This window comes from Callithrix jacchus, chromosome 3 (genome assembly GCF_049354715.1).
Source record: "Callithrix jacchus isolate 240 chromosome 3, calJac240_pri, whole genome shotgun sequence".
NCBI classification, from domain to species: domain Eukaryota; kingdom Metazoa; phylum Chordata; class Mammalia; order Primates; family Cebidae; genus Callithrix; species Callithrix jacchus.
Window position 1 is genome coordinate 127,361,015 of NC_133504.1, and position 16,207 is coordinate 127,377,221.

Below are 16,207 nucleotides of genomic sequence, written 5' to 3' on the forward strand. Positions count from 1 at the left end.
TATGCTATACTGGCGTTCAACTTTTCCTTTAATAGGCCTCCTCCTTTTAGTCTCTGGTACATTTGATCTGGTACATCAGATATATCTTCCTAGAATATAATTTCTGTCAACTAATCCGTGGTTCAGAAACTTTCATTTACTATCAAGATAGTAAAAATTTTCATTTACTAACAAAGTTTACAGCATCCGTGGCTCTCCTAAAGTTTTACCCTGAAACAACCTTTCCAGCCATACCTTTCATTACTACAAAAACCTTCAATGCTAAGCTAAGTACTTTACTACGCTTCTCACTTGTCACTTTGCAAATACAGGTGTTCATAATTACCTGTATCAGAAATTTAGAAATCATTACGGATATCTTTTTGGTTAAGAAATTCTCATCTCTTCCTCGGCACTGCCTACGGAAGTGGCAGCTATCTCCTCCTTGGCATCATGACTGCCCTTAGACCCCTTATAACCAAAGATCCTCAAAAAGAGAACCAAGAAGTTCATCCGGCACCAGTCGAACCGATATGTCAAAATTAAGCATAACTGGCGGAAACCCAGAGCTATTGACAACAGGGTTCGTAGAACGTTCAAGGACCGGATCTTGATGCCTGACATTGGTTATGCAAGCAACAAGAAAACAAAACACATGCTGCCCAGTGGCTTCCTGAAGTTCCTGGTCCACAACATGAAGGACCTGGAAGTGCTGCTGATGTGCAACAAATCTTACTGTGCTGAGATTGCTCACAGTGTTTCCTCCAGGTACCACAAAGCCATCATGGAAAGAGCTGCCCAGCTGGCCATGAGAGTCACCAACCCCAATGCCAGGCTATGCAGCAAAGAAAATGAGTAGACAGCTTATGTGCACGTTTTGTGTTTAAATAATACTGTAAAAACTGCAAAAAGAAAAGAAAAGAAATTCTCATGTAAGCCGATCTGTAATGAGGCCTGTACTAGCCTATTTGAAAAGTTATTTTTGGTAGCAGTGAGTTAGAGACAACCTGGATATCCATCACTGGAAGAGTGGATCAATAAAATGTTGTGGAAGAGGCTGAGCATGGTGGCTCACGCCTGTAATCCCAGCACTTTGAGAGGCCGAGGTGGGCGGATCACAAGGTCAGGAGTTCAAGACCAGCTTGGCCAACATAGTGAAACCCCTTCTCTACTAAAAGTACAAAAAAAGTAGCCAGCCTTGGTGGTAAGCACCTGTAATCCCAGCTACTCAGGAGACTGAGGCAGGGGAATCACTTGAACCTGGGAGGTGGAGGTTGCAGTGCGCAGAGATCTCACCACTATTCTCCAGCCTGGGCAGCAGTGTGAGACTCTGCCTTAAAAAAAAAAAAAAAAAAAAAGAAAGAACAGCATGCAATTTAGGAGCACAGGGTGATCATACATTCTGGCTTGCCCTGGACAGCCCTGTTTAACCTGTTACCCCAGTGTAATAATAGCACCTCAATTCATTCTCATGATTATGATGATAAATTTTATAGTCATTTTAACTACATAGTAATTGGAAGCAGTAGATTATCCATAAGGCAACCTGAATAGATCTTAAAAACAAGGTGCTAAGGGAAAAAAGTAAAAATAGAATGTAATAAGTAATCTACCATTCACAAAAACTAAAAATGCAGGCACAACAATATAACAATACATATTTTGTAGGAATATGATAAAACAATATACATTAAACACAAAAGAATAGCTGCTTATCGAGGATGAAGAATGGAAAAAGGATTGGAGATTAAAAGGAATAGAAGAGGAACTTTCCACGGAATAATGTGCAAGGAACTGAGGTGAATAATTAACTGCATCTGAGATTTAATTAAAAAACAAATGAGCAAACAAAAATGACTAAAAATTCCTAACTTAAAATACTTCAGAAGCTTCCCAACGTCTATAGCAGGAGTGTCCAATATTTTAGATTCCCAATGTCTATGGGAGGGTGTCCAAACTCTTGGCTTTCGTGGGCCACACTGGAAGAAGAATTGTCTTGGACCACACATAAAATACACTAACAATAGCTAGCGAGGCATGGCAGCTCACATCTGTAATCCGAGCACTTTGAGAGGCTCAGGTGGGTGAATCACCTGAGGTCAGAAGTTTGAGACCAGCCTGGCCAACATGGCGAAAACCTGTCTCTACTAAAAATATAAAAATTAGCTTGGTGTGGTGGCAGGTGCCTGTAATCCCAGCTACTTGGAGGCTGAGGCAGGAGAATTGCTTGAACCTGGGAGATGGAGGTTGCAGTGAGCTGACAGTGTGCCACTGTACTGCAGCGTTGGTGACAGAGCTAGACTCCATCCAAAAGAAAAAAAAATCGCAAAATAACTCATAATCTTTTAAGAAAGTTTACAAATTTGTGTTGGGCTGCATTCAAAGCTGTCCTGGGCTGCATGTGGACTGCAGGCTGCGGGTTGGATAAGCTTGGTCTATAGGATCAAATTCATAACGCTTCATAACCACAGTCCTGCATAGATCTCAAACTTCCTCTCTATCAGTTATGTGTAATTGTGCCTGATTTGTGTTGTGAGGTGGACAGTGACTTTTTCCTGTGGGGTTCATAGCCAAGTTCGGACTCATACTCCAAAGGTTATGGTTTCTAAGATAGATACTAGACTATATAGTAATCTTTCTTGGCAGGAGTAGGGTGTGAGAAGACAGTGGAAATGCAGTCAGTCAATCCAGGTACATGTGTTTCTATACACTGTCAGCCCTTCAAAGCAGTAGCCTTTAACAAGACAGTGTCTTTTGAGCTTCCATAGTTATCAGCACAAGTCTTCAAACTAAATATTTCACCTTCAAACAAGATGAAATATTTAATATATAGCTTTCATGAACTGAAGACAATAGTTGAGGCTGGGTGTGGTAGTCCACGCCTGTAATTCCAGAACTTTGGGAAGCCAAAGTTGGATTGCCTGAGGTCAGGAGTTTGAGACTAGCCTGGCTAACATGGTGAAACCCTATCTCTACTAAAAATACAAAAATTAGCCGATCATGGTGGCACATACCTGTAGTCCCAGCTACTCTGGAGGCTGAGACAAGAGAATCACTTGAACCCAGGAGGTGGAGATTGCAGTGAGCCGAGATTGTGCCACCGTCCTCCACCCTAGGTGACAGAGCAAGACTCTGTCTCAAAAAAAAAAGACAATAGTTGAATGCATATTACTTTTTTTCCCAGCATCACAGACTAGGCTGGGATGACCGAAGTTGTCAAAAGAAGTAGCTTTAAAAAAAAATATGCATAAAGGCAATAATAGCAAAAATAATAATTTGATATAAGAGTTATAATGGAAAAATGTATTCTTGGTGTTAATACCTATCAATATATTTAGATAATTTAATATAACCCCAGAAACATGTTGAACTATTTTTGGATGCAAAAAAAGAAAGACTATTTTTAGTTCTAAGAAAGAAAATGGATGAAATATAGTTACCATCTGCTTTCTTTTCATGTGGTTTCATCTGTCAGAAACCACTTGCTCTGAAAGAAATATGTCATAGATTCTTTTTGCAAATAAGATCTGTATGTATTTTAAGTCACAAAGTCCTAAAAGTGACTTGGAAGTCAAATATAGAGCTTCTACTGAAATATTTGGTACATATTTGAAGCTTTTAAGCTTTAATATAAAAGGACTTGGTTTGGTAGCCTTCATTACAAAATGAAGAATTTAGTGAAATTATGACACTGCTTTATCTTCCAAACTCTAAGTCAACTAAAAACTTTGTAATCACTTTTTAAACATTATTTTAACCCCTTTTAATTTTTTCTTTTCATGAGAAAACTTGTAGATACAATTATTTTGATATTACATATTGACCCAGTGATAATTATAGCTTTTGTGGTGAAGGTCTCTTGAAACACAGCCCATGTAAACATTTTTTCTTTGGTCATCACTCATACTCTGTAGAATCAAGTTCTTAGCTCTAGGCCAGTATTCAGGGACTGCCTTTATCTGCCCCCAACTTATTTTTCAAGCTGTTTTCCCACTTTCATGAACTATATGTTCCAGCCAAACTAAATACTCATTTTTTTCCCTCTTTTTGAGATTTTTATTCTCTTGGCCTCTCTTTGGTCTATCTCATATTTCAATACTTACTTGGCCTTCAAGGCTCAGCTTAGATTGTGTCTTCTCTAGGCTGTCTTCTCTGAAATACTTCCTTCTATTAACATGTAATAGTCCCTGACTCTTCCTATGTTAGGGCTTTCTAAACGTTTTCTCCATTGTGTTAAAACTAGTTATGTACTTGTCTTGACTGGGCATAGTCACTCGTGCCTGTAATCCCAACACTCTGGGAGGCTAAGGAGGGCAGATAGTTTGAGGCCAGGAGTTCAAGACCAGCCTGACCAACATGGTAAAACCCTGACTCTACTAAAAATACAAAAATTAGCCAGGTGTGGTGACACACACCTGTAATTCCAGCTACTGGGGAGGCTGAGGCAGGAGAATCTCTTGAACCTGGGAGGCAGAGGTTGCAGTGAGCTAAGATCATGCCACTGCACTTCAGCCTGGGCAACAGAGCGAGATTCTGTCGCAAAAAAAAAATTGAGATCTGTTAAATTTCAGTAAGGTATTAGAAGTTATTAAAAATGACTGAAGAATTTAGTAAGCTATTTGGAAATGTGACCTTGATCTACATATCTATTTTGGGTAGAGATACATTATTTATGCCATGAGCAAAGGGGAATCATTGGAGGGTTTTAAACAGGGAAGGATTGCAAAATTGACAGAAGGAAGTTAGTGCAGGTGCAAGATAGTGATAGTCATCTAAGCGATGAGTTTTCTTGTCTAAATCAGGGTCCTGGGAATAAGCATATGAAAAGTATGCAGATTAAGAGTTAATTAGCCAATGGTATTATAGAATTTAGGGTTTGGTTAAATATGGGGTTGAGAAGTTTTCTTGAATGATTAAATGTATTATGTATCTTCCACTAAGAGAGAAAACTCAGGATTAAAGATTTAAGCAGGGGACTGCTTAAATTACAAGTGTAGGGGCTCACACCTGTAATCCAAGAATTTTGGGAGGCCAAGGCAGGTGAATCACCTGAGGTCAGGAGTTCAAGACCAGCCTGACCAACATTGTGAAACCCCATCTTTACTAAAAATACAAAAATTACTCCAGTGTGGTGATGCGCACCTGCAGTCCCAGCTACTCGGGAGGCTGAGAGAGGAGAATCTCTTGAACCCAAGAGGCAGAGGTTGCAATTAGTTGAGATCACATTACTGCATTCCAGCCTGGGCGACAGAGCAAGACCCTGTCTCAAAATAAATAAATAAAAATAAAATAAAATAAAAGATTTAAGCAAGGGCCAGGAAATGGGAAGTTAAGTTTTGTATATGTTTGATTTGAGGTGTCAGTGAAGCCATTCAAGTGTCTAGATGTCATCTAGATAGTTTGATAAAGGGATCTCTTTAGAGAGAGAGAGAGATTCTGATGGCTTTCAGATTCAGCTGGAACATGGGACCATATTTGATATTTAAAAGCAAATAAAATATGATTTTAGATTGTTTTGACTTAAGTAGCTAGCACATGTGAGCTAGCAGACCAAAAGTGTTAATACTATTGACTTGCTACCTAATATATCAGACTATATATCTCCAGGTGTCAAATTAAAAAGGCTTTGATTGGCTGGGCACAGTGACTCATGCCAGTAATCCCAGCACTTTGGGAGGCCGAGGCAGGCTGATTGTTTGAGGCCAGGAATTGGAGACTAGCCTGGCCTACGTGGTCAAACCCCATCTCTACTAAAAATACGAAAATTAGCTGGGTGAGGCGGTGTGCTACTCAGGAGGCTGAGGCAGGAGAATCGTTTGAACCGGGAGGCGGAGGCTGCAGTGAGCCAAGATTGCACCACTGCACTCCACCCTGGGCAACAAAGTGAAACTCTGTCTCAAAAACAACAAAAAAACAAAAAACGAGCTCTGTTAAATTTCAGTAAGTTATTATAAATTATTAAAAATGACCTAAGAATTTAATAGCTATTTGCAAACATGACCTTGATCTATATCTGTTTTGGGTAGAGATACACTATGCTATGGGCAAAGGGGAATCATTGGAGGGTTTTAAACGGGGGAGGACTGGAAAATTGACAGAAGGAAGTTAGTGAAGATTGTGATAGTCATCTAAGTGATGAGTTTTTGTGTCTAAATCAGGGTCCTGGGAATATGGATATGAAGAGTAGGCAGATTCAGAGCTAAGCATTATGCTAAAATAATTGTTTATATGTTGTAGCCATGTTCTAGCATGTTCAGTGCTTTATACTTATCAATTTAATTCTCATCAATCTTATGAAGTATGTACTACAGTGATGTCCATTTTATATATGAAACTGAGAAAACAAGAATGTATAACTTTTCAGAGTCCCATTTGCACCCAGGCAGTAACTGACTTCAGAGCTCTTGCTGTTTGTTCAGTAGGAAGACTGAGTAAAAGTGTCTCCTAAGACACATCTTTACAGTTGCATCTGATATTTTAAAAATAACTGACTGGATATTCCTCACCATAGATTTATACTTACTTATTATTAGGGAAAATGAATTTAGTATGGCACTTACATCTGAGGTAAACACTCTGAATAAAAGAGTTAGAACAAGAAAAATTGTATTTTCTCACCTACTTTCCCAACTAAATCTTTAGAGTTCCCTTTGGTGTTCCTTAATTTCCTTTTTGTGGGTGCTTTCTGATATTACTTTTTATGAACGCCTCTCCGTGCCTAGAAAACATTAATATAGAATATAAATTACACGTGTATGAAGAAAAGTGATAAAAATAAAGTAATATGCCAACTGAATACAATGGTATACAAGATATAAGATGAATTTATTAGCAACGAAGAAACAGAGTAAAGGAGTGAACAGAATGGAATGACATTAGGACCTATTTGAATTAGTTTGAAAGATTTTAGGATTTTTGATGAGAATGAGCAGGAAGGAAAGAGAAATAAATTTATGGTAAGGAAAATGAGAGAATAAAAAAGATTCTGAAACAGGAATTAGCAGATCATATACAGGAAAAGGTTAGCAGACAGATTTGACTAGAGCAGAAGCTTTTCCCAGAAATCAATCAAGTTTCCTTAAAGCAGAGAAAGACCAGACCACAGGAGTAGATGAAATGAAGGGAGCATATTCTTGTTTGAGGGGTGTCCTAGAAACCTTGTTTTTATTATAGTGTCCCTAGAGAGATTACCATTAAATCTTTTTTTTTTGGGGGGGGGGTGTGCGATGACTTGGATGAGAGATTACCATGAAATCTAACCAGATTTTTTTCAAATGAATTTTTGGAAATAGGCCCTTTTTAAATTGGGATCTGCCAGCAGGTAACATGGTGAAGGGAAATAGCTCTGTGTGATGATCAAACCACTGACATGTAATATCTCAAACAGCAGTTCTATGAAAAGCCACTGCAGGTGCAGGTTTATTTAAAAGCCGACCACAACACAGGTGCAATTCTCCATATAAACATTTAACCACAGAAGACTACCCCAAAAGTCTATGTGGAAAGCTGTTGGAAAAAAAAAGTCAGTTTTTTTTAATTTTTAGTAAGCATTTGGAGTGAAGTTTCTTCCTCATATTTTGAATTCGTTTAAAATTCAGCTTTTGCTTTTATGTATTTATTTATTTTTTTGAGATAGAGTCTCACTCTGTCACCCAGGCTGGAGTGCAGTGGCTCAGTCTTGGCTCACTGCAACCTCTGTATTCCAGGTTCAAGCAATTCTCCTGTCTCAGCATCCAAGTATCTGGGATTACAGGCATGAGCCACCACTCCCAGCTAATTTTTATATTTTTGGTAGAGATGGGGTTTCATATTGGCCAGACTGGTCTTGAACTCCTGACCCCAAATGATCCTTGGCCTCTCAAAGTGATGGAATTATAGGTGTGAGCTACTGCACATAGCTGACTGGCTTTTGCCTCCTGATATCTAAATATAAGTTTTTCATATAATGTGCTTAGATAGAGATCAATATTTGAAGAAACTCTGCATATAAAGTGTTTATGATTAAAAAATGCCAATTAGTATTATCAGACATTTAATGAGGTAGGAAGTCACAAAGACTAGGAAGGAGGGTAGTAAAGGGTATCAAAAGTTGAGTAAAAATTCTCTGTTTGACTTTTAATCATTTAATGCTCTTATAATTTCAGGGAAAAAATCATTCAGTGTATATCTCTGCAAAAATAAGCTAAAGATTTTTTTTGAGACAGAGTCTCACTCTGTTGCCCAGGCTGGAGTGCAGCAGCATGATCTTGTCTCACTGCAGCCTCTTCCTTCTGGGTTCAGGTGATTCTCCTGCCTCAGCCTCCCAAGTAGCTTGGTTTACAGATGTGCTCCACGACACCTGGCCAATTTTTGGAATTTTAGTAGACATGGGGTTGTACCATATTGGCTAGGCTGGTCTCAAACTTCTGACCTCAGGTGATCCACCAGCCTCAGCTTCCTGAAGTTGTTACAGGAGTGAGCCACTGTGTTCAGCCAGCTAAAGCATGTTTTTTTAGACAAAATAATTTCTCATTATTTCACATAGCTACTTAAGTTATGGATTTCTAAGTTTTTTATTGTATATATTTATGGGGTACAATGTGATGTTTTGATGTATGTATACATTGTGAAATGATTAAGTCTAATTTTCAATTCCCCCAACTCCCAAAAATGCCATTTAGAAGAAATTTCTCCATATAGATGTGAAAACACAGTATTAACGGGTCTCGGTATTGTGAGAGGTAAAATGGACTGGAAGTTAAGAGGTTTAGGCTGTCTACCTTTAGCTTTAGAATGACTATGATTGATTCTGAAATTCAAAATAGATTCTAAGCTTGCACAATTGAAATGGGGGAAAGAACTGGGCCCAGTGGCTCAAGCCTATAATCCCAGGACTTTGGGAGGCCGAGGTGGGTGGATCACTTGAGGTCAGGAGTTTGAAACTAGCCTGGACAACATGGAGAAATCCTGTGTCTACAAAAAAAATACAAAAATTGGCAGGGCACGGTGGCTCATGCCTGTAATCCCAGCACTTTGGGAGGCCGAGGCGGGCAGGTAATGAGGTCAGAGATCGAGACCATCCTGGCCATGGTGAAACCCTGTCTCTACTAAAATACAAAAAATTAGCCGAGCGTGGTGGCGTGTGCCTGTAGTCCCAGCTACTTAGCAGGCTGCAGCAGGGGAATTGCTTTAATCCGGGAGAGCGAGGTTGCAGTGAGCCGAGATTGTGCCACTGCACTGCAGCCTGGCGAAAAAGCAAGACTCCCCTTCAAAAAAAAGCAAAAATTAGCCAGCTGTGGTGGTGTATGCCTGTAGCCCCAGCTACTCAGGAGGCTGAGGCAGCAGAATCACTTGAACCCAGAGGGTGGAGGTTGCAGTGAGCCAAGGTTATGTCACTGAACTCTAACCTGGGTGACAGTGAGGCTCCATCTCAAAAAAAAAAAAAGAGGGAAAAAAGTTAATCCTATAAAGTGCATAGTACTGTTATTTACTATGATTCTCCCCCTCACTCTGCTACAGCTACAAAGGCCTGCCTTCGTGCTCCTCATCCTGTGCCCTTTCTTATTTTATGCCTTTTACTTGCTGTTTCCTTTCTTGGAATAGTATTTGCCTGACTCTAGGTTAGGCAGAATGTCCCTCCCAAACATTGCAAATATAGTTGCAATTGCTTCTGTATTCCTTAATATTATTAAACTTATTTAAAAACTTTTATTGATAATGATTCTGGGTAAGTCATGTCTGCTTTTGTGGATTTGGACAGAGAGTGCCCTACAGTAGTTTTAGGAAGTTCAGAGTAACCCACCAAGGATCTTGGTAGGACAACAGATTGTCCAATCAAGGGCTTTAGCTCCGTTTTGTCATAGTAACCAGGCTGGGCACAATGGCTCTCACCTATAGTCCCAGCACTTTGGGAGGCTGAGTCCAGAGGATCACTTGAGGTCAGGAATTCAAGATCAGCCTAGCCAACATGGGGAAAGTTGGCTACTCTACTGAAAATACAAAAATTAGCCAGGTGTGGTGGTGCATGTCTGTAGTCCCAGCTACTTGGTGGGGCTGAGGCACAAGAATTGCTTGAACCTGGGAGGCAGAGGTTGCAGTGAGCCAAGGTTGTGCCACTGCACCCCAGACTGGGTGACAGAATGAGACTCATTCTCAAAACACACACACAGACACACACACACACACACACACACACACACACACCTCTTTATCATTTGTTAATAATTTTACACATGAATGATTTGCGAAATTCTGGGATATTGGGGGAATTTTAGTTTTGTAGTATTAATAGCAGTTATATATTCATGATACACATACATACACATACATAGAATGAATTTTCCATGTTGAAAGCTTTGTCTTGTTTCACTTCTCTTGGAGATGGTTTTTGCTGTTAGCTTCTCTTGGCAGCAGATCTTTCCTCCAGTGAGGACAGAATCTTCCCTCATCTTATTTCTCTGGGTTGATTCAAAAGTTACTTTTGTATTGTCTAGTGTCTCAAAAGTATAGAAGTTAGAGAGATGGTATATATGGAGTAGATTTAAAGGCTGTGTTTTGATGACCCTTTAATATTTTAGAAGCTATATTTTAGGGAAATAAATATCTCGATTTCCTCTCCATATTCCTTTCAAGTATGTCATTTAATTCTAGGTTTCTGGGGTTTTTATGTGTGCCTGGGGTTGTAAAAATACACATGGAATTCCTCTGTAATAGACTTTGTAAATTTTTCAGATACAAAATGCTTATCTCATGTATACATTTTACAGTTTTCTTTTACAATTATTTCTTTGTATATCCTCTGAAATAAATAGATTCTGGAATCTACTCATAAGAGTGCTAAGGAGATGAAAGTAGATACTTTTTAAGGATATCCAGGATTGATAACACTAAAGATTCTGTCAAATATATTTAGGGTATTACACATGCAAAAAAAAAAGATTTCTTTTTTCTAGCATATTTGGAAATGCTAATAAGTTATTTCTCAATCTAAAAGATTTTTGGGTTACTTGGAATTTACAGATTGACATTTAATTCAAGGTTTCATGTAGACTTCATATTTTCCCTCCCGATTTTTAGAGCCAATTGAGCAATACTGTTTGTTAGTAAAATTTGTTTTTCATATAAAGATAAAGGACAAATGGGAAATGTGAATTATTACACTAAATGTAGAAATTAATCCATTAAAAGGAAAACCACGAGATTTCAGCTGCATCTCAGATTTAAGGCCAAGAAGGCTATTAAAAAACATCGTCATTCCTTTTAAGAGTTTAAGTGGCAAAATGCCAGGCTGCTATCAGGACTCCTTTTATACTAGGGAAGGCTTTCAAGAGGAGAAATGAGATGATATTAAAAATAGAGAATAAAGGAGAGATTGGTCTTTTATGATAAGTATTTATGTTACCTTATGGATGGAACCAAGACTTTGAGTCTGTGTGATAGTACGGATGCTTGAGTTAACTTGAGCTGAACTACTGTACCCAAAATGTGCTTATTAATGGACTGGTGTTAATAGAGCAAGGACTTTAGATGTATGCTGCAAAAGTCTATCTTAAGTACTATCCCATGAAACATTTTTCTTAATGACTTCAATAAGGATCTGATGACATGTGTCAAGTTTGCAGATACTGTAGAGCTCAGAGAAATAACTAATGTGCTAGGTTTCTGAATCTGGATTAAAAAAGAATCTAAAACGTTTTCATGTTGGTCTGTGATTAGCAAGATAAAACTTAGGGACCAGTGCCAAATATCATGCCCAAACCTAACTTGTTTAAACATTAAATATGGGAAATTCGTTACTTTATAGAAACACTTATTTTTAAAAAATGAGATGGTACACTTTAATTGAAGCCAATAGTATAATATAGCTACCAATAAAGATATTATCACCTTAAGTGGCATTTATTGAAAAATGTTAATTTCTGCTATTATTTGTACTGGCCAGATAACATTTGACTATTGAATATGTGTCTAGATACTACTCTTTAAATAGGACATTGATAATATGGAGCCTATCCACAAAATAGACTAATGTTGTTAGAAGACGTAAACTTAGAGGCAGTTTTCAACTTCTTGTAAAAATGTTCTCCATTCATCTTTCATTCAGTCAATATACGTGAGGCAATCCTGCACTTGTTCTTGCAAATAGGAGTGAGCAACAAGACAATACCACTCTTAAGGAGCTTTTATTCTAATGAAGAGGAGACTAAAGTATGAAGACATGTCTAAGTAAACTAAAGAATTTCAAACAATAATAAATACTGTGAAGAAAATAGAATAGGGTAATATGATGGTGATTGGCGATTGGTTAGGATGATTCTCAGCCAGAAGAGTTCTCTCAGAGGCAATGAAAATGGAGTTGAGACTTGATGATAAGGGGCCAGCCATGCAAGGCTATGGAAAGTGTTGCAGTCCATAGAGGGACTAAGACAATACGAAAGCCTTGAGCAGAGTAGCTGGAGAGTGATGAGTGGAAGGGGGAGTTGTAGGAAATCAGGTAGGCTAATGACTCTGAATTTATTCTAAGTGTAATGAGAAGCCACTGGAGGGTTTTTAATCAGGTATGATCTGATTTACCTTTTGAAAAGATCACTTTTCATGGTAAATGGACAATGAATTGTGGCAGTTAAGACTAGAGAAGAGTTTGAACAGTGAACAGTTTAATGAGTTATAACATGAAACCATATTATCCTCCAATTATTGCCTTTCATTTACTATAAATGAATTTTTCTTTGCCTTTTTGACAAGGTTTTAAGAAGATTCCATAATTTAAAAATACTTTTTGATTATTATAAATCTAGTTTATTTGCTGTGATCCTAAAACTGCTATAAAAAGTAAAGCTCATTTTTAAAAAGTCTAGTTCAGTCTAAAAATTTGTATCTGAAACTCATTCTTAATTCAAGTCTCCAACACTAAACAAGATGGAATAACAGTGAACAGATTTTCCCTGCCATTTGAACCAACTAGAAAAAACTGACAAAATTTAAGAAACAATTTTTCAAGACATTAGGCAATGCAGGACAGCGATTTCTGAGAGACTGAAAAAAAAATCAGGAGACTGCTACCATTGTCCCAGCCTGTTGCCTTGGAGAGAGTTCCCAGGCCATGGTTCACTGGAGGAATTCTGCCAAACATTTAAGGAAAAATAATACTAATTCTATACAAACTCCTCCAGAAAATTGGAAAGGAGGAAATAGTTCTAAACTCATCTTTTCAGGACTGCGTTATTGTGGTAACAAGGACATTACATGCAAAGACATTACAAAAAAAGAATATTTTGAGCCAGTTAGCCCTCATGAATGTAAAAGCAGAAATTCTAAGCAAAATTTTTGTAAATCAAATTCAACAATTTATGAAAAGGATATTATATCATAACTAAGTGGGGTTTATTCTAGGAATGCGAGGTTAGTTTAATATTTAAAAGTAAATGTAATTCACCACATTAACAAACAAAAAAAGGAAAACCATATGGTTATCTCAATAGAAAAAAAGTATTTGAAAAAAATTCAATATTCATTTCTGATAAACACTCACGGCAAACCAGGAAGAGAAGGGAACTTCCTCAACTTGATAAGGGCATCCAAGAAAAACCTAACATCATACTTAAAAAACTAAATTGCGAAGATGTAAACTTTTTAATAGTTTTCTGAGATGTAACTGACATTACAGTGCACTGCACACATTTGAACTGTACAATTTGATCAATTTTGACATATGTGGTAGGCCTGTGAATTCATTTTCACCACAAAGATAATGAACACATTCATATTCAAAAGATTCCTTATGCACTTTCATAGTCCCACTTTTCCTTCTCTCTGTGTCCCCACCTTCCCAGATAATCACTGATCTGCTGTCACTATGCATTTGCTTGAATTTTCTAGAAAAAATATACATATACATATATCCAAATATGGAATCATATATTGTATACTTTCTTTAAAAAATTTTTATCTGGCTTCTTTCCATGAGAATAATTATTTTGAGAATTCATCCATATTGTGTCTATCAGTAGTTTATTCATTTTTATTACTGAGTAATGGATATACCACAATTTGTTTATCCAATTTGTTTTTGGACATTTAGACTGCTTCCAATTTTAGGCTATTGCAAGTAAAGCGAACATTTCTTCCAGGTGTCCTCCTTCCTCACCCATCCTAAGTGGGAAACTTTGGATACTTTCCTTTATACTTTATGTAGCATGATCATGTATTATTTTTGATGTTCCTGCATATCCACAACCCAAGGGGACATGTTAAGTTCTCCCAGGAATGCTTTCCCCAAGCTTCATTGCAGTTGGTAGCTGCATTTTCTCTAACTCCATCAGGAGTTAAGACATAATGATGATAAAGATGATAATAATAATAAGTAACTAGTACTTATATAACACTTGTTGTGTGCCATGATCTAACTTCTTCATATGGTGTAACAGATGTAATGCATATTAACCCTGACAACAATCCTATGAGGCATATATTATTTTTCCCCTTTTACAGATAGAGGAACTTAAGTGAGATTAAGTGATTTGTTCAAGGTTTGTCCAGTGTTACCCAGTTAGAGAGGGGTGGAATTGGAAGACAAACCCAATCAGTCAGGCTCAGAACTCTTCCTTTTAACTATGCTATATTGCTTCTCAATTTCCCTTTCTTTCAGGGTCCCTGATCTCTTTGAGTGATTTTCTTGAAACTCTCCCCACTTGAATAGAGGAAGGTGCCCCACCTTTACTCTCCCAAGGGTGAAGCAAGGTGGGATATGTGTGTGAGAGTCTCTTATTACAAATACTGTGATTTCAACAAGGTGACAGCTGGTGTTATGACATCCCCCCTCTTCCCTCCCTAGTCTTCTAAAAACCGGAGATGGGAGTATATGGAAATGGTAGAGTGCTGGTTGATGGAAGTAAATTGAGTTCTGTTGCCTCTTTTTAGAAAACATGTTTATGGGTTACATAATAGTTATACATTGAAAACTCCTGGCCGGACGCGGTGGCTCAAGCCTGTAATCCCAGCACTTTGGGAGGCCGAGGCGGGTGGATCACGAGGTCAAGAGATTGAGACTATCCTGGTCAACATGGTAAAACCCCGTCTCTACTAAAAAATACAAAAATTAGCTGGGCATGGTTGTAATACATGTAATACAAAAATTAGCTGGGCATGGGCGCGTGCCTGTAATCCCAGCTACTCAGGAGGCTGAGGCAGGAGAATTGCCTGAACCCAGGAGGCAGAGGTTGCGGTGAGCCGAGATTGTGCCATTGCACTCCAGCCTGGGTAACAAGAGCGAAACTCCGTCTCAAAAACAAAACAACAACAACAACAACAACAACAACAAAAAAACAAAACTCCTGCTGTCTTCCTTAGCCTGGCCTTGAATTCCTGGCCTCAAGCGATACTCCTGCTTCAGCCTCCTGAGTAGCTGGGACTACAGGCATGCACCACTGTGTCTGGCTTTGTTGCCTCTTAAACCTTGGAGGAAGTATTTGGCTTGCTTTAGATTTGTGGTACTTAGTCATTCTTGTTTATGATCTGTGTGCCTTAGTCACCAATGCTGAGGGAAAGGAAAGTTACCTTTTATTATAGAAGCTATTGTGGTAGTCCAGGAAAGAGGATGGAGGCTTGGACTAGGTTGGTAGTGAAAATGAAGAGAATCAGATGAATGTGGGATATATTTTGGAGAGAAAGCTGATAGGTCATGCTGGTAAATTGGATGTGAGGGAGAGGAAAATAAAGGAACTGAAGAAGAGGATTTTGGCTTGAGTAACTGACAGACGTGCCATTTACTGAGATGGGGGTAAACTTGAGACAAAAAGAGATTGGTATGTGAGTGTGAGGGTGGATTGGTCATCAAGAGTACCATTTTACCTAGTGAAGTTTTAGATGCTCATTTAGATAGCTACATGGAGATATAAAATAAAAAGTTGGACATAGGCATTCGGAGATCAATGGGCAAGGTCAAAGTTAAAGTTATACATTTGAGAGTCCTCAGTGTGCCCTATGTTTGAAGGCATGGGATAAGGTAAAATTAATTAGGTAGAGTCTAAGAGAATAGAAAAGATGAGGATTAAGGCTTGATGCCCTCAATATTCAGAGAAAAATTTAGCAAGAGACCCAGAAGGAGTCACCAGTGAGACAGGAGGAAAACTGAGATATATTCTCTGTGTCCCTTAAGAATAAAGTCTTGTTACGATTTGAGTATCCCAAAATATACTAAGTTGTGTCCACAGGGAGTGAAGCATCCAGTTATTTCAGATGATTTTCAAAC

At 38.2% G+C, this 16,207-nt stretch overlaps 1 protein-coding gene and 1 pseudogene across 1 annotated transcript in view; both read left to right on the plus strand.

The window, feature by feature from the left end:
• The window catches only part of JCHAIN (joining chain of multimeric IgA and IgM), a 49,761-nt gene that overhangs the window by 18,803 nt on the left and 14,751 nt on the right, over nt 1-16,207 (plus strand). The window lies entirely within an intron of this gene.
• LOC128931611 (large ribosomal subunit protein eL32 pseudogene) lies at nt 302-895 on the plus strand (annotated as a pseudogene).